Source organism: Manis pentadactyla, chromosome 16 (assembly GCF_030020395.1).
Source record: "Manis pentadactyla isolate mManPen7 chromosome 16, mManPen7.hap1, whole genome shotgun sequence".
NCBI classification, from domain to species: Eukaryota; Metazoa; Chordata; class Mammalia; order Pholidota; family Manidae; genus Manis; species Manis pentadactyla.
This window is the reverse complement of record NC_080034.1, coordinates 34,359,235-34,385,072: the sequence shown is the minus strand read 5'-3', so window position 1 is coordinate 34,385,072 and position 25,838 is coordinate 34,359,235. Positions and strand designations below refer to the sequence as shown.

The following is a 25,838-nucleotide window of genomic DNA, read 5'->3' as shown; positions in this document are numbered from 1 at the left end:
TTGTTTGGAAAACTTCATGATAAAAGTTTTTGGGAAAAAGCAAGCTGCAATCCCACTCTGCTGGCAATGCTGTAATTGCCCAGGAGCTATCTTAGTCATGCTTCCCAGGGTATGGAGGGAAAATGTTCCAGAATATGAACATGCAGGAAGGATCAAGAACAAGGAGTCAGGGTTTGGAGGTGTCTTGAGTTGTTCCTGGCTCCAGCTACCCTTGAGGTCCCTGCTCCATCCCTGATATTTCAGCAGTTACTAAGTCAAAAAATTATTTTTCACCTAATCTGGCTAGTGGTGAGTTCCTATCACTTACAAACTAAGGAATCCTGACTAATATGCCAGCCTAAGGTAATGGTAAGAACTGTAGACAAGATAGATGGCTACCATAGCCTTATTTATAAGAACAAAATACAGAAATGATTTCATTGCTCAACAAGAGAAATAGTGAAATTTTTAGGGCATATTTGATGACATGAAATAATCCTCTTAGTAAATTTTTAAATGAAAATCCCATAAAATTTTATATATAAAACTATATATTATGACAGAATTGTATAAAAAGAAAAAATAAACTTAGAAAAAGTTACATGAAAATATACAAATTTGTCAACATTGATTATCTCTGGGTTTAGGATTATTTTGTTCCAATGTATACCTTTCTTTGTTTTCTAAGTTTTTTTCAGTAAGCATGCGTTACTTTTTAATAACCAAAAAAGAAATCATTTTTTAAACTTCACTGCTATTAAAGATTTAAGAAAAATATAAATCTCATGGCTTGGTTCCCAGGCACCACAAATGTTATCAGTGCTCAAGAATATGTGAAATCTTCCATGCATTCCCAAAGGCTTGGGAAGTGGTAGCCCAATGGTTAAGAGCTGTGAAGTGACACTATCTTAGTTCAAATCCCCACTGTGCCCTTAGTAAATTTATTGTTTGGGCAAATTATTTAATCTTTCTTACCTTAATTTCTCGATCTACTAAACTGGGAAACATCACTTACCTTATAGGTTTGTTTGGGAAATAATGAGATAATACATGTAGAACACTAAAATATGGTGTTCAATGCATTGCAAATGATAATCATCACTGTCATCCTCATGAACACCTTGTCTGATGATCTTTACCTAAACAATATAATTTAACTCATCAAAAACTATTAATTTAGTCACTTTCACCTTTTCTCTGTTTCTGAATACCTTTTATACCTAGCCTGTCTTCTTCCTTTTAGTCACAACTTTATATACATGGTTTCCAAATTCCTGCTAGGTACCAGCACTGTCCCAGTACAAGATGCCATGTGCTGACCAGGAGTGTGACCCTCCTCCTTTCTGAAGCTAGGTCCACAGGCTCCACCTTCCCCAAATCTTTAATCACTTCCTCTCTGCTGGCTTCTTTCTCTCTGCCTGAAAATACATGTATCTACCAATTTTGGGGGGAAAAAAATCTTAATTTGAACCTAATAGAATTCAATTTTCTTCTTCCTTTTATATCCATACTTCTCAAATAAAAGTCCCCAAATCTGTTTTTTTATACTTTATTGAAACTTCATTTAGCAAGATTACCAATGGCTTCCTTATTGCCATACCAAATAACTATTTTAGGCCTCATTCTGTTTGGTCTGCAGCCTCCAACACTGACAACTATGCAGTGTGTGCAAACTCTCTTCTCTTCATTAATGTACATAGTCAACACAATCTTGGTTTTCTCCTAGTCTGTTGGCTGCTTTATCACATTCCCTTAAACCAGATTTGCCACAAGGACCCTGCTCTTCCTAGTCTTTCTCTAGATCCTGGCTGTTACATGGCTTCAAATATTAGCTCTAAGGGGATGAATACCATATTTCTAACTTCAGCCTTGACTTCTTTTCAGAGTTTCAGTCCTTCATTTCCAACTGCTTGTCAGGCGTTTCCAACCAGCCTTTCAATGTAAGCACGTCCAAAAAATTTGATACTCTATCGACAGACTGCTTCCTATTCTGATTTTCCCTCTGTAGTTTAAGATACCACATGAGGGAAGAGGACATACTAGGCAGGAGAAAACTGCTCAAAAAATAAAGGCAGGCGAGCCTGGCGGGCTGCAAGAGCGCCGCGCCGCCGGGGGCCGCGCGAGCTGCCGGGCGCGCAGGGCTGCCTCTCCCGGCCCCGGGGGACTGGCTCCCCGGCGCCGCCCGCGCCCTGCTCCCCGCCAGCTCCCAGGCTAGTGCCCCCGGGCACCTAGCCGCCGGCATGCTGCGCCCGCTGCTCCTCGCCGCGCTCTGCCTAGCCGGCCGGCTCGCGCCCGCCCGCGCCTGCCAGCTGCGCTCTGAGTGGCGCCCCCTGAGCGAGGGCTGCCGCGCCGAGCTGGCCGAGACCATCGTATACGCCAAGGTGCTGGCGCTGCACCGGGAGGTGCGCGGCCTCTACAACTATCTGCCGTGGCACTACGTGGCCAGCGAGGCGGGGCTCCTCTACTCTGCCGAGGTCGAGATGCTGTGTGACCAGGCGTGGGGCAGCATGCTCGAGGTGCCCGCGGGTTCCAGGCTCAACCTCACGGGCCTGGGCTACTTCTTGTGTCACTACCACACCGTGGTCCAGAATTACTTGTATTTCCTCTTCCTCAGGATGGATGAAAATTATAACCTCTTGCCTCATGGAGTAAATTTCCAAGATGCCATCTTTCCAGACACTCAAGAGAACAGAGGATGTTTTCCAGCCTTTTCCAGCTTTCCAACTGTTCTCAAGGGCAGCAACTGGTGACTTTCCTCAGTGACTGGGAGATCCAGGAAGACAATAGGCTGTGGCATTGACGATTGGCATGGACCTGGCATGGCGGTGATTGTGGGGCCAAGTCAGTCGAGATGGCCTATCACTGCCAGTCCCCCATCTGGTGTGTTTAGGAGTGTGGCAGACTGCTGGAGAGAGTTCTACTGTGGGTACGCCATGGGACAAGGGCTTTTTTATGGGTTGGTGAGCCAGTTGGCATCTGTTAGGTGGCTCCTATGAGCTTCCACATGGAAGTATGTAATGGTGGTCATAAGAGTTTCTCTCCTGTCTGACACCCACCCAACCTTCCAAACAAGCGGTAGCCACTATTAGTTTCTGGTTAATATTCAGTGAGTAGTTTCATCCAACAAATAATCCAGACGTGTTACTGACCACCATCTCTGACACAGTGGTGGCACTCTATGTACACTTTGCTAAACCTTGGCTTTGTTCACAAGTAGGTCTTGAAGATGTTTCTGTATCAATATCAATGCATATGAAGTTGTCTTAAAAGGCTGCATGGTATTCAGTTGTATGGATGTGTCACAGTGTATTTAATCTAGCCCCCTATTGATAGGTAGTTTGTTTTGTTTCCACTATGTTGCTAGTACAGGCAGTGTGGGGATATATGACATTGTACATACCTGATTTGGTGGGATTGTAGAGTTCAATTTGCAGCATATATTTTCCAGAATGTCATATGGGTGGAGTCACACGGTAGGTTGCATTTTTTGGTTTGCTTCTTTTACTTAGCCTAATGCATGTGATAGTCTTCTATATTGTGTGTTTCAATAGTTTCTGCCCTTTTTTTTTTTTTATTGCTGAGAAGTATTTCATTATAGGGATGTGCCACGGTTTTTATCATCCATTCACCTATTGAGAGGTATTTGGGTTGTTTCTAGTTTTAGGCTCCTGGAGCTTCTATACACATATATGTCAGGTTTTTGTGTGAATATAAATGTTGGTCTCTATTGGGTAAGTATTTAGGATGGGTTTGCTGAGTCATAAGGTAAGTGTGTGTTTAGCTTTGTAAGAAACTGCAGATTTGTTTTTGAGAGTGGTTGTACCATTTTGCATTTATATTAGAAATGTATGAGCACTCCAGTTTTCTGCATCTTTATTTGTACTTGGTATTGTCAGTTAGAAAAAGTAGACATTGTAATAGATTTGTGACATTTTCTTGTGTGGGGGGTTTTTTTGTTACGTTTCTACATATATGTGAGATCATATGGTACTTTTCTTTGACTTATTTCACTTAGCATAATGCTTGCAAGGTCTATCCATGTTGTTGCAAATGGCAGTATCTCCTTTTTAAAGGCTTAATCTATTGTGTATATATATACTAGAATTTCTTTAACCATTAATCCATCAGTGGACACTTAGGCTATTTCTGTATCTTGGCTGTTGTAAGTAATGCTGCAATAAACAGAGGAGTGCGTGTATTTTTTTCTAATTAATGTGTTAGTTTGCTTTGGATAAATACCCAGAAGTGGTGTAGTTAGATCATACAGTATTTTTCTATTTTTAATATTTTGAGGAACCTCCATATTGTTTTTCATGGTGGCTGCACCAATTTTCATTCCCACTAGCAGTGCGTAAGGGCTCCCTTTTCTCCACATTCTCTCCAACACTTACTATTTCTTGCCTTTTTGATAATAGCCATTCTAACAGGTGTGAAGTGATATCTCACTGTGGTTTTGATTTGCACTTCTCAGATGATTAGTAAAACGGAACATTTTTTATGTGTCTGGCCATTTTTGTGTCATCTTTGGGGAAATGCTGATTCAGGTCTTCTGCCTATTTTTTAATCACATTTTTGTTGTTGAGTTATATGCATTCTTTATGTATTTTGGATATTAACTCTTTATCAGATATATCCTTTGCAAATACTGTCTCCTATTCAGTAAGTTGCCTTTTCATTTTGTTGGTTTCCTTTGCTGTGCACAAGCTTGCTAGTTTGATGTGGAAGAATTTTAAAAATATTTAAAAAATAAAAAATAAAAAATAAAGGCTGGCAAATTCTTTCAGTTTTCAATGATGATGCCTCCTGCAAGTATCTCACCCTCTCCATTTTTACTGTAACCATCCCAGTTCAGCCTGTGCCATGGTTATAATGTCCCCTGCCACCATTCTTACCACCTGTCTCCACGAAACTAGCAAACTACTTCATATCCAAATTAAAATAATGCTTGTACCCTACCACTTGCCAAGATGAAATCCAAACTCCTGACAGTAACACTCAAAGTCTCTAGGAGTTGGGCCTAAGTATGTCTTTCTGCCTAGCATTCAAATTCTCATGCTTCAGACAATCCTACCCCAACCAGCCTGTGTCCTTGATACATCCTGCAGTCTCCCTGCCTTGTCTGGACTTGCCTCTCCCCTCCTCTAAGATTATCCAAATCCCATCTGTCCTTCAAATCTCAGCCGAATCCACCATGCAGTCCTCAAATGGCAATTTGGTCTAGAATGTTTTTGCTCCTGTTATTGCTATTATTACATCATGCTTACTGTGTACCAGGCATTGTTCTAAGCACTTTATAGATATATTAACTGAATTAATTTAAATATCATAATAATGCTACAAAGTTAGGTACTATTATTATCTGTGTTTAACAGACAGGGAAAATGAGGCATAGAAAAACTAAGCAACTGTCCAGACATAAGGCACGTGAGTAACAGATCCATGATTCACACCCAGGCAGTGGGGCTCCAAAGTTTATGTTCTTAAATGTTGTCTTCTGCTGCCTATCTGGAATCCTTTAGCTTCTTTTGGCTATATTGTTCAGTTGTTAATATGCTGCTCTGAGGCATCTCTTCAATAACTAGCAGGTAAAAAGACAGACATACTTATTACTAGACTAATAACTTAAAAAGCAGGGAGTAAACCTTTATGACTTATATTTTGCCAGTTACTAATCACTATAAATCAATATTAATTTATAGATATATAAGATGAAAAAATACTAGAAAGTGACAGAAATAAGAATAGGGATAGGCAAAATTTTTAAATCTGGGAAGTAACTTTAAACCATTTACAAATGTAAAGGTTTATTAAAAGAAAGTTGGTTGGTTATTGGCTGAGTTTTATTCTCAGGTCATAGAGCATAACCATAAATATGGAATATCAGGAAAACAATTTTTTAGTGGGTATATATTATGAAATGCTGTATGACAGGCTGAGAAATTTCTCTTCTTCTTTGGATCCCTAAGAATAAAAAATTCCTAGGAAAAATTGAGTAATCTTGCCTGTAAGTAGAGAAATTTATTATTATTAGAACAGTGGGCACACAGCAAGACTTAAATTAATGTTTATTTAATAAATGGATGAGCTACCCAGACCACAAAATGTCCAAAATGTCTCCTGTAGAACACTATTTTTATGCAGAACTGCATTCCAGTAAATCCAACATTATGATTGTCGGTCCCTCCCTGTCTCTGACCCACAGATAAGGGAGGAGACGCGATGAGGCATCAAAGATCTGAAAGGACCAGCCAGGGGACTCGAGGCGTAACCGTGCAAGAGTGGTGCTGGGAGGGCACCTCTCATGTTTATTGATCAAATAGTTGTTAACAACAATAACATTCTGTATAGGGGACTCAATACACAATCATTAATCAACCCCAAGCCTAACTCTCAATGGTCTCCAATCTTCTGAAGCATAATGAACAAGTTCTTACCTGGTGAACAATACAAGGGCAGTCATATCACAGAAACTTTCGGTTTTGATCATGCATCATGAACTATAAACAATCAAGTCAGATACAATTATTCACTTGATTTTTATACTTGATTTATATGTGAATCCCACAATGATCTTCTGAAAATGTACACACAGACTAAATAACACAGGGTTATTTAATTGCATCCATTCAGAAACTAGTTTTAGTAGTTTTGGCATAGCTGGTACTCATTTTGGCATTATTTAGGCAAAAATTTCAGTTACTTCTTAAAGCCACTCTTACTTGAAAAACATTATAAAATAAAACCACAAACAGGTAATCTCTGCCCTTCAGCTAAGTTTTTCAAGACTCAAGATGAAGATATGAGTCACCAGTGGTCAGAATAATTCATTCTCTTCCTCTCTCCTTCCTTAACTCTGTCTGGAGAGGGTGGTAGTATCAAACAAGAGAAAACCAGATAAATCTGGCTATCTTGTCAATGTCTGCATGATCAAGCCCTCAGAAACAGACTCAACTCTTAGTAAAATTCACTTAAGAATGAAGTAGGCACTAGAATGATTAATTTATAATAAAAAAAATTGTCACATCACTAAAAGAACATATGCTGACTTGATCAGCACATTCAATCCATTCAACAGAAGTCAGAATCATAACCAGAAACAAATTTCCTAGAGGAGGGAATATATCACTATGATTTCCAAATATATATTTTTTTAATCATGAGAAATCATTCTCACAGAAATCAGAAATATTTATAGACTGCATGCTTGGTGCAATTTCTCTGTGTAGAGAGAACTGCATGGAAGTCAGAAAGGTACTTGACAGGTTTGTATTCCCCAGGAGAGAGTTAGTATTCAAATGAACATAGGCATCAAGCCTTACTATTGGGACTAGAAACAACCACTGCCCTATAAAATGCTTGGATATGCTCTCTTGGAATTTATCTCAGTGAATTTCTTTTTATTATCCTTCCACAAGTGGCCAACAGGCCTTCTGATTAACTTATTTTTTGGATATGTAAATACACAAAAGATTATCAAAGACTCCTGAAGAACAAATCTATCAATTTCTGATGATTCTGCAGATTTAATGCATCAGGTTAACCTTTCATTTTAACACATGGGCAAGCATATCTCTTTCATTTTTCTTTCTTTTTGACAGATGGGATAGGGGAAATTTAGGGAAAGTACTTCATTTTAGTTACCATGTACTCACAACATTGATACTGAATTTCATGTTATAAACAAAGTATGTTAGATATAAAAATGGAGTGGCAGGCCTTCAAAACTTGTTCTCCCATCTTCAGCAAATTTTAGCTGACACATGACTACCCAACTGACAGTACATTTCCCAACTCCCTTACCAGTTGACATGGCCAGTAGCCCAGTTCTCGCCAACAGAATGCTAGTGCAAGTGATAAGTACTCTTCCAGCCTTGGTCCTACTACACTGGGCATGTGCAATCTGCTCTCATGGAAACTACCGAAGACTCATGGAAGGCAGCACCACCATGCCAGCCTAAGTCCCAGGAGGTCGGGAGGGAGAGCCTGCATATCAGCCCTGGACTGTTAAGTAACGGAAAAATAACCTTCTTTTATCAAAGTCACTGGGTCTCTTTCATACAATAACTTAATCTGTACCCTTACTGATACAGACATTGATAAAATCAAACACCAGAACTACCTATTAGAACCCACAACCACTCTTAGCAAATTCATAGTACTGAGGTACCAATTTGACAGGAAAAATCACCCAGTATGAATCTACTCCCACACACCTGATGCCTCAGAATTCATTAGCTTCTTAAGGTAAAAAAGTTATAGTTGAGTCCAAAATATTAAACCCAAGAGACAAGAGAATTACAAATTACTTTGGTGAAATTAAGGCATTACTGAGGAGCACATGCATTGTCAATAGTAAAGTGGGAGAAATGATCAAAGTATTCATTGTGACTTTAACTCTGAAACCCAAGTACATTTTAGGAGTGACAGGTGTTATCTACATAACACCCTTATAACATATCTTAAATATAAGCAGGAATAGTTTTGATACTCAAAATTATTATCCACATCAGTTTTTAAATTTGAATTTACTAAGTCTACAGCCCTTCATTTACAAAATTTTCAATCACTTGTACATTTAACTAATATTAATAATGCCAACAACTAGTGTAATATTAAATAATGGTTGTATCTTTTTTAGTTTTCATTTTTTTAACTGAAGTATAGTTGATATACAATCTTCTATTGGTTTCAAGTATACAACACAGTAGTTCAACAGCTACACACATTATTAAATCCTCACCCCAACTAGTGCAGTTACTATCTGTCAACAAAGAAGGATGTTACAGAATCACTGGCTATATTCTCCATGATATACCACCATCCCTGTGAATAATGGTTGAACCTTAATTCAAACAAGTATTATCAACATCAGCCTTATTTAGATGTATTTATACTTCTAGCCAAATGAACTCAGGCTTAACATTAATTTCCAAGTTGGGTAGAAATGAAGCAAAGGATATGAGACTCTGGTGTCTGAATTCCTTTAGGACAGATGGCTGGTCTTGAAAGTATTTATAACCAGATGACCACTGTTCTGTTTAAGAATTATACTGTGTCACAGCCAACTTTTGATTATTTATATTAACCAAAGCAGAGCACAGATGTTCAAAACCAATCCACAAATCACTTCTAGTTGGCTTTGAAATGTCTAATAATTTTTAAAAGAGATTTCCTTCATTATCTTTTTTGGAGGGTAATATGGAAAATGACTTGCATTTTCTGGGTACAAGCCAAATGATGGGAGCATAACCGGTAGTCAGATCAATTTAATATGGGTATAAAAATTCACCACAAATAAAATGGAAAGCTGAGCAATTGTAAGAGATAAATGAGATTTGACTACAGATATTAAAAATAAGATCTTTTCAAACACAATTCTGTGTTAGGCTCTATGTGGAATTAGACTCAGAGATGCAACTAAAGAAAAATTTTGTACTACATTAGAGTTCACAAGCTATATGAAAGGATTATTTCTAGAAACTCTATGGCAGTTGGACTGCCAGTCTTAAAGGTTTCTCACAGAAAGAAAGGCAGGGATGTTGATGTTATTAGTGAATTCCTCTTTGAAGTTACAGTTCTTTATTGATATCTGTAAAGAACAGAACTCGTGGGTCATGAGCACTGCTCTATGTACTCCAAATCTGAAAATGGGACTGAGATACTTTAGGAAGCAGTGGTGTCATAGGGGCATGAAGACAGGAGGCACTCGGAAAAGCAGGGCTCTTCTCCCTGTGCCGCGCTCCCGGGCTAGTGCGGCAGACAGCTGTTTGGCTTGCGCCAAGCTTCATCTTCTGTTCTGTACAGTGTCTAAGAAATTTCCAGCATTAAATAAATGCTAGGTAACAGAGTGGAGGTATAATAAATTAACATTAAATGCTCCATAGTGGGGCCCATTTTATGGATTAGGCTAGTAATCCCTGAGCCTTATTTTTGAGAAACTACTTTGTATTACAATAAACCTTATTGTATTACAAGAGATTTAGTGACGTATCATGTCTTACACACTTGCAAATCCCTAAATTATTTATTAAAAATAAAGCATTTATTCTTTATTTAAGATTTATAAAATCGTGCCCATCTTAGGATGCCTCTGGGTGTTCAAGTAGTATAGATGCAGATACAAAATTCTAACAGAGAGAAAAGTCAGGCTCTGTTCAGATTTACTTTTCATTCTTTTTTTTTAAGCACTAAACAAAAGCAGTGTGCCTTATACCCGAAGGTCCACTAAAGGGCCAACATTATAAAGATTTATAAAATAAAAAGTCTGTCTCAAGAAAACACTGCTATCTCTGGACACAAAAGACGTGGGCCAACTAGCGGGAGAGCTTCAGTGGTGCCTCATTGGAAGCGAGTATTAAGATACTTAAAGGTTTAAGTATAAATTTTTTAAAAGTCAAGTCTCTGAATTTAACTCCAAAGCACAGTCGAGCTGTGATGTCTCTCCTGCTGTTACTATGATACCAAATGCTACAGTGGCGATACTCTGCACACAGCATCACCCTCATGTGGTCTGCACTGAGCAAGGTTCTTCTCTTTCACATACATTCACAGCTTGATGAGAAGGACAGCTAGTCAAGGAAACACAATAGCTGTCTCAATGTTGGACAAAGGTGAAATGGCCATCAGAAACTTAATGACAATGTTTCTGGTAGTCTCAGGTAAAAGACTCCTAAACTAAAATGCATGTTATTCATATTTACTCTGATTTTTATATTCAGGCCTCCCATACTACTCTCTCCCACATAAAATGCATGAAAAAAAATCACGAAATGGATATCAGGCTAATAGAATGTTTGGACATAAATTATTACTGAAAATAGACAATAACTTTCATGGGTTTTTTTCACTTATGTTAGCTATGCTTGTACGATGCCTTGCATAGAGAAAGTGCTCACATTTGAGGAATGAAAAGGAGGAGGGAAGATTTCAAACACGAGGGAATATTTTATTGTTGTTGTTATCATTCATCTACAATTACATGCAGAACATTATGTTTACTAGGCTCCCCCCTTCACCAAGACCCCCCACAATTCCCATTACAGTCACTGTCCATTAGCATAGTAAGATGCAGTAGACTCACTATTTGTCTTCTCTGTGCTGTACAGCCCTCCCCATGCTCCCCGCCACATTATACATGCTAATCGTAATGCCCCCTTGCTTTTTCCCTGCCCTTATCCCTCCTTTCCCAACCATCCTCCCCAGTCCCTTTCCCTTTGGTACCTGTTAGTCCATTCTTGAGTTCTGTGATTCTGGTGCTGTTTTGTTCCTTCAGTTTTTCTTTGTTCTTATACTCCACATATGAGTGAAATCATTTGGTACTTGTCTTTCTCCACCTGGCTTATTTCACTGAGTATAATACCCTCTAGCTCCATCCGTGTTGTTGCAAATGGTAGGATTTATTTCCTTTTCATGGCTGAATAATATTCCATTGTGATATGTACCACATCTTCTTTATCCATTCATCTATTGATGGACACTTAGGTTGCTTCCATTTCTTGGCTATTGTAAATAATGCTGCGATAGGGGTGCATCTGTCTTTTTCAAACTGGGCTGCTACATTCTTAGGGTAAATTCCTAGAAGTGAAATTCCTGGGTCAAATGGTATTTCTATTTTGAGCTTTTTGAGGAACCTCCATACTGCTTTCTACAATGGTTGAACTAATTTACATTCCCACCAGGAGTGCAGGAGGGTTCCCCTTTCTCCACAACCTCACCAACATTTGTTGTTGTTTGTCTTCTGGATGGTGGCGATCCTAACTGGTGTGAGGTGATACCTCAATTGTGTTTTAATTTGCATTTCTCTGATGACTAGCGATGTGGAGCATCTTTTCATGTGTCTGTTGGCCATCTGAATTTCTTCTTTGGAGAAGTGTCTGTTTAGATCCTGTGCCCATTTTTTAATTGGATTATTTACTTTTTGTTTGTTGAGGGGCATGAGCGCTTTATATATTTTGGATGTCAACCCTGTATTGGATCTGTCATTTGTGAATATATTCTCCCATACTGTAGGGTACCTTTTTGTTCTATTGATGGTGTCCTTTACTGTACAGAAGCTTTTCAGCTTGATACAGTCCCACTTGTTCATTTTTGCTTCTGTTTCCCTTGCCTGGGGAGATATGTTCATGAAGAAGTTGGTCATGTTTATGTCCAAGAGATTTCTGCCTATGTTTTTTTCTAAGAGTTTTATGGTTTCATGAGTTACATTCAGGTCTTTGATCCATTTCGAATATACTTTTGTGTATGGGGTTAGACAGAGATCCAGTTTCACTCTCTTACATGTAGCTGTCCAGTTTTGCCAGCACCATCTGTGGAAGAGACTGTCATTTCCCCATTGTATGTCCATGGCTCCTTTATCGAATATTAGTTAACCATATATGTTTGGGTTAATGTCTGGAGTCTCTAATCTGTTTCACTGGTCTGTGCCTCTGTTCTTGTGCCAGTAACAAATTGTCTTGATTACTGTGGCTTTGTAGTAGAGTTTGAAGTTGGGGAGCAAGATCCCCCCCACTTTATTCTTCCTTCTCAGGACTGCTTTGGCTATTCGGATCTTTGGTGTTTCCATGTGAATTTTTGAACTATTTGTTCCAGGTCGTCAAAGAATGCTGTTGGTAATTTGATAGGGATTGCATCAAATCTGTATATTGCTTTGGGCAGGATGGCCATTTTGACGATATTAATTCTTACTAGCCAAGAGCATGGGATGAGTTTCCATTTGTTAGTGACCTCTTTAATTTCTCTTAAGAGTGTCTTATAGTTTTCAGGGTATAGGTCTTTCACTTCCTTGGTTAGGTTTATTCCTAGGTATTTTATTCTTTTTGATGCAATTGTGAATGGAATTGTTTTCCTGATTTCTCTTTCTCTTAGTTCATTGTTAGTGTATAGGAAAGCTACAGATTTCTGTGTGTTAATTTTGTATCCTGCAACTTTGCTGAATTCCGATATTAGTTCTAGTAGTTTTGGAGTGGAGTCTTTAGGGCTTTTTATGTACAATGTCAAGTCATCTGCAAATAGTGACAGTTTAACTTCTTCTTTATCAATCTGGATTCCTTATATTTCTTTGTTTTGTGTAATTGCCATGGCTAGGACCTCCAGTATTATGGTGAATAACAGTTGGTAGAATGGGCATCCCTGTCTTGTACCTGATCTCAAAGGAAAAGCTTTCAGCTTCTCACTGTTCAGTATGATGTTGGTTGTGGGTTTATCATATATGGCCTTTATTATGTTGAGGTACTTGCCCTCTATGCTCATTTTGTTGAGAGTTTTTATCATGAATAGATGTTGAATTTTGTCAAATGCTTTTTCAGCATCTATGGAGATGATCATGTGGTTTTTGTTCTTTTTTTTATTTGTGTGGTAGATGATGTTAATGGATTTTCGAATGTTGTGCCATCCTTGCATCCCTGGGATGAATCCCCTTGGTCATGCGGTATGATTCTTTTGATGTATTTTTTAATTCAGTTTGCTAATATTTTGTTGAGTATTTTTGCATCTACATTCATCAGTGATATTGGTCTGTAATTTTCTTTTTTGGTGGGGTCTTTGCCTGGTTTTGGTATTAGGGTGATGTTGACTTCATAGAATGAGTTTGGGAGTATTCCCTCCTTTCTATTTTTTGGAAAACTTTAAGGAGAATGGGTATTATATCTTCTCTGTATGTCTGATAAAATTCCGAGGTAAATCCATCTTGCCCGGGTTTTTTTTTTCTTGGATAGTTTTTTGATTACCGATTCAATTTCTTTGCTGGTAATTGGTCTGTTTAGATTTTGTGTTTCTTCCTTGGTCAGTCTTGGAAGGTTGTATTTTTCTAGGAAGTTGTCCATTTCTTATAGGTTTTCCAGCTTCTTAGCATATAGGTTTTCATAGTATTCTCTAATAATTCTTTGTATTTCTGTGGAGTCCATCGTGATTTTTCTTTTCTTGTTTCTGATTCTGTTGATGTGTGTTGATTCTCTTTTACTCTTAATAAGTCTGGCTAGAGGCTATTTTGTTTATTTTCTCAAAGAACCAGCTCTTGGTTTCATTGATTTTTTCTATTGTTTTATTCTTCTCAATTTTATTTATTTCTTCTCTGATCTTTAATATGTCTCTCCTTCTGCTGACCTTAGGCCTCATTTGTTCTTCTGTTTCCAATTTCGATAATTGTGATGTTAGACTATTCATTGGGCTTGTTTTTCCTTCTTTAAAATATGCCTGAATTGCTATATACTTTCCTCTTAACACTGCTTTCGCTGCATCCCACAGAAGTTGGGGCTTTGTGTTGTTGTTGTCATTTATTTCCATATATTGCTTGATCTCTATTTTGTTTTGGTTGTTGATCCATTGATTACTTAGGAGGATGTTGTTATGCCTCCATGTGTTTGTGGGCCTTTTTACTTTCTTTGTACAATTTATTTCTAGTTTTATACCTTTGTGGTCCGAAAAGTTGGTTGGTAGAATTTCAATCTTTTTGAATTTACTGAGGCTCTTTTGTGGCCCAGTATGTGGTCTGTTCTGGAGAATGTTCCATGTACACTTGAGAAGAATGTGTATCCTGTTGCTTTTGGATGTAGAGTTCTATAGATGCCTATTAGGTCCATCTGTTCTAGTGTGTTGTTCAGTGCCTCTGTGTTCTTACTTATTTTCTGTCTGGTGGATCTGTCCTTTGGAGTGAGTGGTGTGTGGAGGTCTCCTAAACTGAGTGCATTGCATTCTATTTCCTCCTTTAGTTCTGTTAGTATTTGTTTCATATATGCTGGTGCTCTTGTGTTAGGTACATATATGTTTATAATGGTTATATCCTCTTGTTGGACTGAGCCCTTTATCATTATATGATGTCTGTCCTTCTTTATCTCTTGTTACTTTCTTTGTTTTGAAGTCTATTTTGTCTGACACTAGTACTGCAACTCCTACTTTTTTCTCCTTGTTGTTTGCATGAAATATCTTTTTCCATCCCTTGACTTTTAGTCTGTGCATGTCTCTGGGTTTGAGGTGAGTCTCTTGTAAGCAGCATATAGATGGGTCTTGCTTTTTTTATCCATTCTATTACTCTGTGTCTTTTGACTGGTGCATTCATTCCATTTACATTTAGGGTGATTATTGAAAGATATGTACTTATTGCCATTGCAGGCTCTAGATTCGTGGTTACCAAAGGTTTGAGGTTAGCTTCTTTCGTATCTTTCTAACTTAACTCACTTATTAAGCTATTATAAACACTGTCTGATTATTTTTTATTTCTCTCCCTTCTTATTCCTCTTCCTCCATTCTTTATATGTTGGTTGTTTTATTCCGTGCTCTTTTGTGTTTCCTTTGACTGCTTTTGTGGATAGTTGATTTTATTTTTTGCCTTTGGTTAGTATTTGGTTGGTCTGCTTTCTTTGCTGTGATTTTATTTTCTCTGGTGACATCTCTTTAGCCTTAGGAATGCTCCCATCTAGAGCAGTCCCTCTAAAATAGCCTGTAGAGGTGGTTTGTGGGAGGCAAATTTCTGCAACTTTTGCTTGTCTGGGAATTGTTTAATCCCTCCTTCATATTTAAATGATAGTCATGCTGGATATAGTGTTCTTGGTTCAAGGCCCTTCTGTTTCATTGCATTAAATATATCATGCCATTCTCTTGTGGCCTGTAAGGTTTCTGTTGAGAAGTCTGATGATAGCCTGATAGGTTTTCCTTTGTAGGTGACCTTTTTCCTCTCTCTAGCTGCCTTTAAATCTCTGTCCTTATTCTTGAGCTTTGCCATTTTATTTATTATGTGTCTTGGTGTTGTCCTCCTTGGGGCCCTTCTGTTGGGAGTTCTGTGTACTTCTGTGGTCTGAGTGACTATTTCCTCACCCAGTTTGGGGAAGTTTTCAGCAATTATTTCTTCAAATACACTTTCTATCCCTTTTGCTCTCTCTTCTTCTTCTGGTACCTCTATAATGCAGATATTGTTTCATTTGGATTGGTCACACAGTTCTCTAAATATGTTTCATTCCTAGAGATCCTTTTATCTCTCTCTGCATCAGCTTCTATGCATTCCTGTTCTTGGTTTCTAATCCATCAATGGCCTCTTGCATCTCATCCATTCTGCTTTTAAATCCTTCCAGAGTTGGTTTTATTTCTGTATTCTCCCTCCTTAGCTCTTGCATATTTCTCTGCAAGTCCATCAGCATGGTTATGACCTTAATTTTAAATTCTTTTTCAGGAAGATTGGTTTAGGTCTACCTCCCCAGATTCCTTTTCAGGGGAGAATGTCTGGGTTAATCTGGTCTGTATCAAATTCTGCCTTTTCATGGCGATAGAGATAGTCGTGGGTAGTTGGCATGTGTCAGCTGGGAGAACGTCCATTCTTGCTAGTTTGTGGCCTTTTTCTCCTGGGAGAACGGCGAACTCTAGCGGCTTGTGCTGGGCAGTTGCATGCAAATGGGATTTCTGATTTTTTCCCGGCCGCTGTGAAAGAAGCTCTGCACGCGTGGTTGCTGTGGGCGTGGCCTCTCTCAGGCTGCTGCTCTGCTATGGCAGTTCCGTGCCAGAGTGGGAACGGGTAGGGGCTGTTTATCGCTGTCAGAGGCCTCAGAGCTGTGCTGCCACCCAAGGGGTTAAGGCACCCGGATTTTCCCAGGTTCCCAGCTGCTGAGCTGATTGTGCCGGGACGCCTCTGTCCAGCTGTGCAGTCCCTGTCCCTTTAAGACTTTCAAAAAGCATGTGCTTTTCTTTGTCCCCGGGGCGCCGGCTGTGGGGACATGCTCGCAGATTTTACTGTCCCGTCTCCCTAGTATCCAGCACCCCACGCACTGTGTGTCTGTGCTCTGGTGCGGATGGCTAGGGCTGGGTGTTTAGCAGTCCTGGGCTCCCTCTCCCTCCCCATTCCGACTCCTCTCCTCCTGCCGGGAGCTGGGGTGAGGGGCGCTTGGGTCCCACCAGGCCACGGCTTTTATCCTCCCCCTTTTGTGAAGTGCAGTGTTCTCGCAGGTGTCGATGTAGTCTGGCTGTTGTCCTGCATCTTCTGGTCTCTCTTTTCGGAATAGTTGTATTTGTTGTATTTTCAGATATATATATGTTTTTGGGAGGGTATTTCCGCTGCTCTACTCATGCCACCATTTTGGCTCCTCCCGGGAATTTTTTTTTAAGTACAGCACAGATAAAGGGGCCTACTATAAAATGTTCATCTGAGATTGCCCTGAACCCTGAAATCTCAGAATTAGTCAAAGCCCTGCTTTTTCTCTGTTTCTAGCAAGTTTAATGTAAAACTAATGTCTCCAATCTAGATGTGTTTTCCATGGATCAGTCTTGTACATTCAACTCCCTCTGAAAATCTCCATTTGCATGACTCACAGGCATCTCAAACCCAAAAAGTCACAATACAATGGTCTTCCTGTATCCACAATATGCCTTTCCCCAGATTTCCCTATCTCAACAAATGGACCACCATTCACCCAGTTGCTCATGTCAGAAGTCCAGTATCAAGGTTTTTTCCAGTCTTCTGCACCTTCCCCATCCACTCTATCAAGTTTGTTGTTACTACCTTCATATTATATCTTAATCCCATTTGCTTTTCTGCATCTCCACTACCATCACTCTAATCCAGAGACTGTAAAGTGTCATCTTTGGGACCCTATACTACCTGCAAGGCTGTTCTGTTTGGCCCACAGTATTTTCATAAACTACTTGAATTAGTTGCTAACATTTACAAATTAAAAAGTTTAACAAAACAATTTGAATTCCTGGACTCTATTGGAAAATTTAAAAACTTGACAACACTGGGCATATAATTCCAGTTGGCCCAACCTTGGTGGGAAGCAGGAGAGGCTAACACCTCATAACACAGGGCCTATGCCCTCCTGGTTGGTTTGCCAGCCACCTCTTTGTTGTCTCTCAACACTCAGGTTGGAGGAAAGTTGCCATTTTTCAATACAGTTTCACCATTATTCTGGGTTCATATGGGTTTGCTACACACTCTTATGCCATTTGGCCAAAGCAAACAATTATTGAACCTATCCTGGTACAAGTTCACATTTAAAGTGTGAATCAGATCATATTTCTCTGGTTAAACTTTCTGATGACTTCCTGATGGTTTAAAATAAAATCTAAACTTTTAAGGCTCTGCATGATCTAACCTGTCCAGTTTCATCTCCTGCCAGTACCCCTACTCACCATACTTCATCTGTACTATGCTTTCTCATCCTTGTTCCCAAGCCTGGAAGGCTCTTCTCACAGAGATATCCACACAGCTGGTTCCTCCTTGTCATTCAAGTTTCAGCCCAAACGTCACCTTGTAGAAAGGTCTTCTCTGACCGCAGAATATAAAGAAGGTCCCCCACCATAACCCACCTTCATCTGCTATCACCTTACCTTGTTTTCTTTATAGTAATCATTGCTATTTAACATTACTTTACTTATTTAGTTGTTTACCTATTACACATCTCACCCTTCTAGAATACAAACTGCACTATAGAAGGAACCACAAATGTCTTTGCCATTGTAATTTTATTGCTTAGCACTTAATAGTGAATACTTGCCAAATAAATAAGGTATTATCATAACAGCTCCAGCAACGTTAAATACCTCAGTCAACTGCCCCTTTTTCATTTCCACTAATCTAGAGGCCAACCTCTTATGCAGCTTGAAATGTCATAAACCATAGTTTAGTCATTCAACAAATACATATTACAACTGTTCAAGGTACTGGAACCCAAAAGTCACAAAACCCTGCCCTCAATGAGTTTATTATCTAGTGGAAGGGACAGACAATAAACTAAATTAGTAAATTATATATAAGGAGGTGATGGAGACTACAGAAAAAAGTGGGAAAGGGACATAAGGAGTGTGGCAAATGTGCATCAGTGAGTGTGTATGTGCATGAGAATAGAAAAGCAGAAATAGCTTGGCTCCTGAAGGTATTGTGGGGGGTGGGGGGGCTGCAATTTTAAACAAGGTTGTCAGAAAACGGCCTATTGAAAGGGTGACACTTTTGGAAAAACTGGAAGGCAGTGAGAGAGGAAGCATTCCAGGCAGAAGAGAAAGTGCCCAGGTCCCAAAAGAGGGGCTCCTCTGGTGCTAAACAACAAGCAGGTCGATGGGTCTGAAGCCAAGTGATGAGGGGAGAGAGTGTAGGAGATGAGGTCTGGGAGTCAAGGGGAAGCCAGCTCATGCAGGGCCATGCAGACTGCTCAAGAACTTTGGCTTTTACACTGAATTAGATGAGGAGTTATTGGAAGGCTTCAAGAAGACCTTGACTTATGGCTGCAAAGAAACACTCTCTGGGCTTAGGTAACGGTGATGGTTGTACAAGCCTGTGAAGAGACTAAAAATCACTGAAGCATATGTTTGTTAAATGAGTGGGTTTTATGGTATGTGAATTATGTCTTAAGGAAAAAAAAAAGGAAACACATTCCAGAGGTTGAGAATAGACTATAGGAGTATAAGAGTGAAAGCAGAGAGGCAAGGTATTAGGCCACTACAATAATCCAGTTGATGGTGGTGGCTTGGCTCAGGGTAGTTGCAATATATAATGTGTAAAGTGGTTCCAGTTCTGGGTGTACTTTGAAGATAGAGAAAACAGGAATTGCTGATGGATTAATGTGGTAGATGAGAAAAAGGTATATAGGATGACACAAAGGTTCTAGCCAATTAACTTTCTCTTTCCTAATACAGGTGCTGCTCCTTCCTGCCTGTTCTCCTTCCTCTTCCTGCCTGGAATATGGACAGGGGTGTGAAGGAGGTATTTGCTGACCTACGGAGAAAAGCATGAGGACAATGCCAACATGCTAAGAATATCAGAATGGAAAAGCAGAAATAGCCTGGCTCCTGAAGGCATTGAACTATATACCAGACGGCCAATCTCCAGATTTCTTACGGAAGAAAAATAAGCACCCCAATTATATATGCTATAGTTAATAAGGTTTCTTGTGATTTGTACTAAAATGCATTCCTAACTAATATACACGGTAATCTTTTAATATTCTGTTTTGTTTTGATCATTTTAGCCATTTTAAGTATATAATTCAGCAGCATTAAGTAAATTCACCATGTTGTTCAACCACCACCACTACCCATTTCCAGAACGTTTTCATTATCCCAAACAGAAACTCTGTACCCACTAAATGTTAACGCCCCATGCACCACCACCCTCAGGCCCTCATAACCTCTATTCTTTTGGTCTCTGTGAATTTCCCTATTCAACACACCTCATATAAGTGGAATAATACAGTATCTTCCTTTTGTGTCTGGCTTATTTCATCTCAGAATATTTTCAAAGTTCATACATGTTGCAGCATGTATCAGAACTCCATTCTTTTTTTAAGGCTTAATAATATTCCATTGTGTGTGCAGACCACATTTTGTTTATCTATTCATCTGTTGACAAATACTTGGCTTGTTTCCACCTCTTAACTGTTTGAATAATGCTGCTATGAACATTAGTGCATAGGTGTCATTTGAGTCTCTGCTTTCAACTGAGTATATACCTAGGAGTGGAAATGCTAGATCACATGGTTTAACATTTTATTATTTATATGTTTAACTTTTTATACGTTTTTAAATATAATTTTTTCTATGTTTAACTTTTTGAATACCTGTTTTCCACAACAGCTGCATTATCTTACATTTCCACCAGCCATGCACAAGGGTTCCAATTTCTCCACATCCTGTCAACACTTGTTATTTTCCATTTTTGCTTGTTTTAGTAACAGCCATTCTACTGGGTGTGAAGTGTTATGTCATTGTGGTTTTGATTTGCATTTTCCTAATGACTAATGATGTGAAGCACGTTTTCATGTGTTCATTGGGTATTTGTATTATCTTCTTTGGAAAGATGTCAACTGAAGTACTTTGTCCATAGTGATTTCTAAAAATGTAAACCTGGTAAAAATCCTATAATAGCTTCTCCTTGCTCTCAGAATAAATCTACAACATGACCTACAAGATCTTGTAAGACCTGTCCTGCGGTCACTGCTCCAGCTGCATTTTGTGCATTTCCACCCTTGTCACTTGCTCTATCCACGGTGCCTGACTCTCCCCTTCTCTCAGTTCTTTGAGCCCTTTTCCCCTCCCCTTTACCTTGTTACCTCCTTGTCATTCCTCAGGAAGGAACTCCTTTCCTTTTCAACTCTTATGATGTGGTAAGTGAAACGATACAATGATCTATGTGATCATTCATCTGTCTCCTCCTCTAGAATATAAGCTCCTTAATGGTGGGGACTTTTTCTGTTTTATTAATAAAATTACCTGACTCACTGTAGGCGTTTCATAAATATTTGTTAAATGAATACATGAATGAAGTTTCTTTCCCACTGTGAAAAATTTGCTAACTTCTAAGGAGTTTAAAAAAAATCATTCCCAGCCACAAGCAATATTTCAAATTCTCAAGTTTTATAAATTATATAAAACACTATAATGCTCTTATTTTGACACTTATCTAATACCTCTGATACAGTATTATGTTTCTTTGCAGCAAACCTATAAATACACTATTCTCTAGAAACATATCAAGAACATTTATATATTCTATTTTCAGTAAGCAGTGATAAAATTATTTCAATTTCACTCATTTTCACTCTACCAAAACGGTATAGATATGCCAGGCTGAAACAATTCATTTGCCTTTCATTTACACACTTATCTGTGAAGGCAGCATGAAGTATGCCATAGGAGTCATCACTCTTCGAATCCTATTACATATGCTTTGTAATTTACTGGAAATTGAAATCATCAGTAATCATTTCTTCCTGTTCTCTTGTCAGGCTAGAGTCCTTTTTTTAGAGCTTTCTTCTCAGGTTTTGCCAACACACTTTTATAAGTCATTTTCCCTCTTCCGTTAAAATGAAAATGTGTCTACAAAGTTCAAGATTTTAAAACAGTACATTCCTAGATGGTACCTTAAAAAAAGAATACAGCAATTTCAAAGCAAAATTTATTTTTGCCCCATTCACGCATTTATCTTTCCTTAGAGATATGTAAATGAGTAAAGAAGCAACGTCCATACATAAAAAGAAAACAGTGTACCAAGATGTTTACCTGAAAGCCACACTATAATTCAAATATTGTTAAGGGTCATTGTCAACATGTTTAGGCCACAAGCACAATTTACCTTTAAATTGTTGTAATTTGATGGAAGGGATAAAAGTTTGACACAATATTCCTCTAAAGAGTATTACCCTAAAGAGAGCAGGGTAAAAAGATGAGCAATAAATCTGTAAGGAAGTGGATATGGCCAGGCAGCCATTATAGAAAAGGCACCAGAAAAAAATCAATAACTGCAGAAAGGGACAAGAGAACCTGTGGGCAAGAGGGACCTGTAAATTCTAAGGACTTAAGATCTTTTGGAAGATTTGCATTGAATTGGAATACCTCTCCCAAAATCAAGCTTCTCAAGTTAAAAAAAAAAAAGTGAAGGTTATCCTCTTAACCAGAAGTTCATAATATTTTTTAAAAGTAACCGACAATGTGACTCCTTTTAATGCCTCTGTGCCCAGTTCCATAAATGTGCCTGGCACTTCACAGTCATTCATAACATATCCCTGGGCATTCCAATGAACTATCAAAGTTGATAAGATAAAACACAATGCTAAGAGGGTTGTCACAAATCCCAGTTATTTAGCTATAAGCTTTTCTTTATGAAGCTGTATCACCCCAAGTAGCTATTACGGTGAAATGGATAATGATGTAAAACACCCAGACTGTGCTGGCACAGAGGAAGCACTCAGTAAGTATGAGCTATCCTTCCCTGTGCACGTGGCACTGCCCCAAGTCTTCGGAAATGTTGTGTCTCTAAACTGACACTCCTACTAACCTGCTTTTTGGAGGATAGATTTTTGTCCCCCAAAAAGGGGCTAGGCAGTATCTTTGTGTCGTATTTGAGAATCAGGAAGAAAGCAAGACTTTAGGAAGTCCTCACTGGCACTATCAGAGTAAAGAGGGAAGTAACCCCAAATGACAGTTGTCAGGAGAGAAAAAAATCTTAATGGTAATAACTAGGTTTCTGCAAAAATAACTTACCCTAGATAGTTGATACCAAAAGTGATTGTGCAGCTAAGCCTCCAGAAGACAGGGAACCACTACCCTATTTCTTTCTCTGCTTTCACACCTAAACTTCTCAAAAACGTTGCCTATTCAGGTGTTCCCCACTCCTCTCTTCTCTTAAACTCTTCCAAGCCTCCTCCAATCAGGCTTTCATCCCACCACTCATCTAAAACTACTTCACAAGGGCACAGGATCTCCATGTTGCCAAACCCAATCGTCAATCATGCCCTCATCTTATGTGATCTCTCAGCAGCAAGACAGAGCTGGTCACTCTGCTGCTTGGTTTCCAACAGAGCATCCTCACCTGACTTCGCTCTCCCTCACTGGCAGCTCCTTTTTGACCTTTGCGTGCTGGATCCTTCTCTATCCTCAAGTTCTTAACACTGGTGATCTCATCCAGTCCCACAGCTTTAACAAACATCTTATGCTAATAACCCCTAAATTTACATATCTAGCCCATCCTCCTTTGGACTTGAGATATATATTCAACTGCCTGTTCAATATCTCCACCTAGATATCTAAAAGGCATCTCAAATCTAAAATGTTCAAATTGAGCTACTTATCTAAAACCTATTCTTCACAGTCTTCTTTCCTTGGTTTACCATGATTCCATGCTTTCAGTTGTCAGGCCAAAAGCCTTGGTGTCACCCTTGATTCCTTTCTTATCCCATAGCAAATCCAATGGCCAGTGCCACTAGCTCTGGCTTCAAAAGATAATCTAAAGCATTTTCCCTACTTCCACTGCTTCTCCTCCCATCCAAGCCACAAGCATCTTTTGCCTAAATTATTCTTGCTATCCTTGCCCCTCTCCAGCCCATCCTCCACCCAGCAGTTAGCAGATCACATGACTGACTCCTCCACTCAATAATCTCCACTGGCTCCCCACCTCACTCAACCAAACCCCAATCTGGCCCCTTTCCTCTTTGACACTGTCTTTTACTACTTTCCCTTCTGCTCACTCTAGTGGCCTCCTTACCACTGATAGAGCACACCAGACATGTTCCTACATCAGGGCCTGTTGCTGTTCCTTCATCCTGGAACACTCTTTGTCCACACTGGCTTGATCCCAATCTTCTCTGGTTCATTACTTAGATGTCACCTTTAAAATGAGGCCTTGCTATTCGAAGTTGCAAACCCTATCCCATAAACATCCTAGTCCCTCTCTCTGCTTAGCTTATTAATTTTGTTTAATGTCTCTCTTCATTAGAATATAATCTCCATGAAGACAGGCATTTTTGTGCAATCTGTACTTTGCTGAATCCTCAAATGCCTACAGTACTCAGGGTGTTCAGACTAGCCTGGGAAATTTTCACGGGGAAGACAATAATCAGGCACCAGGTGGGGTGAAGTTCATCACAGGCGAAGGATATATCATGTTTCAAGGTGTAGAAAAATGAACTTGTATAGTATACATTCGGAATCTATGAACAGTTTGGTATATGGATGGCTTAAGGTTTCAGCAGGAAATGAGACTAGAAAAATACAGGATCTAACACTTACCAAGAATTTACTATGTGCCAGGCTTTGTTTTAATTCCTTAACATGGTCACAGCAATCCTTTTCCTAGAAAGAAGCCACTACTGTTATCCATTTTACAGCTATGTAAACTGAAGACAGAAAAGTTAAGCGACTCACCAGAGTCACTTAGCTAATAAATGAAAGGCAAATTTAAAGACAGAGAATGACTCTTAACTATTAAACGACTGCTTTGCACTAAGGATCTCATTGTACAGATAAGGAAGAGAAGTTTTACTCTGGGGAATCAGAAAATTAGTTTGCACTTTAGGAAGATAATTAACAGCAATGTAGAGAACAAAAGGAAAGAGAAGGGCAAAGAGAACAGGAAGATCCAAGCTAGAGATGCTGAAGGCAGGACTTAGGGCTGGGAGTAGCAAGAAGAGAGCACAGATTTTAAAAACACCCAGAATGTAGAAATTATTAGGAGTTTTTATACTGTTGAGGCTGAAGACATAGGAACTCCTGCTTACCTTTAACATTCTCTCCATATTTACATTAAAAAGCAAAAAAGAAATCAAAGCTGAGTGAAAATCAAAGCATCACTCTAATTAGTTGGTTTAGGATCCAAAAACCACAAAGCAGGAATTTAGTAATGCTGGATTAGAGTATTTGGCTTAGGATCAAGACTCAATTAAAGGCCTCTGTATTTCTCCTGAACTCCAATTCCGCATCTTGGAATTTTCCTATCTTCAGGTCAATCACAAATATAGGAACATGAAGCAGTTTCCAACACACCTAGGCTAATATACAGAGAAAAACAAGAATGATACGACCATGAGATGAATGCCTGGGTTACATTAAGTGTTCTGATTCAACTTACTACCCTGAATATTTGAAAGGAGGAAGTGTAAAAGCAGTCCAGAAAAAAAGTGAAGGCAGAACTGCTGCGCAGAGGCAAGAAACCCTCACGAGGGTAAACGAGATGGCAAGGCCAGCCCAATCCCAAGGATAAAGGAAATGAAAGACAGAAGACTCTATGGCTGCATGATTACTTAATATTCACCAACCTTACTCACTGGTAAATGTAGCCAATGTCCTGGACTCTGACAGCTTAGATTAGCATATTATTAATATATTTAAAAAGCCACAGCACTAAGTGTGATGAAAATAAAGGCGAAGACAAACAGGATCACCGCAGCATGGTGTGTCAATCTGTAAGTAAAGTTGATTCCCAGACAGTGGTGAGGAACTGTAATTTTCATCCAATACTGAATAGATTTGGAGCGGGCAAGCTGATCACTACCACAGATTCAAGAAAAAAGCTGCCACCTCTGCCAGTTTTACCTGAATTCTAGGATCTTTAAGGCTGACATTTTGAGTGTTGGAAAAGAAAAAAGACAGACCTTACACTTCAGTTCCTAATATTA

The 25,838-nt window shown here is 39.1% G+C and overlaps 1 protein-coding gene and 1 pseudogene across 6 annotated transcripts in view; one reads left to right on the top strand and one right to left on the bottom strand.

Moving 5' to 3' along the window:
- BTBD9 (BTB domain containing 9) overlaps positions 1–25,838 on the bottom strand; it is a 515,751-nt gene that overhangs the window by 367,349 nt on the left and 122,564 nt on the right. The window lies entirely within an intron of this gene.
- Positions 1,862–5,575, top strand: LOC118923405 (coiled-coil domain-containing protein 3-like; annotated as a pseudogene).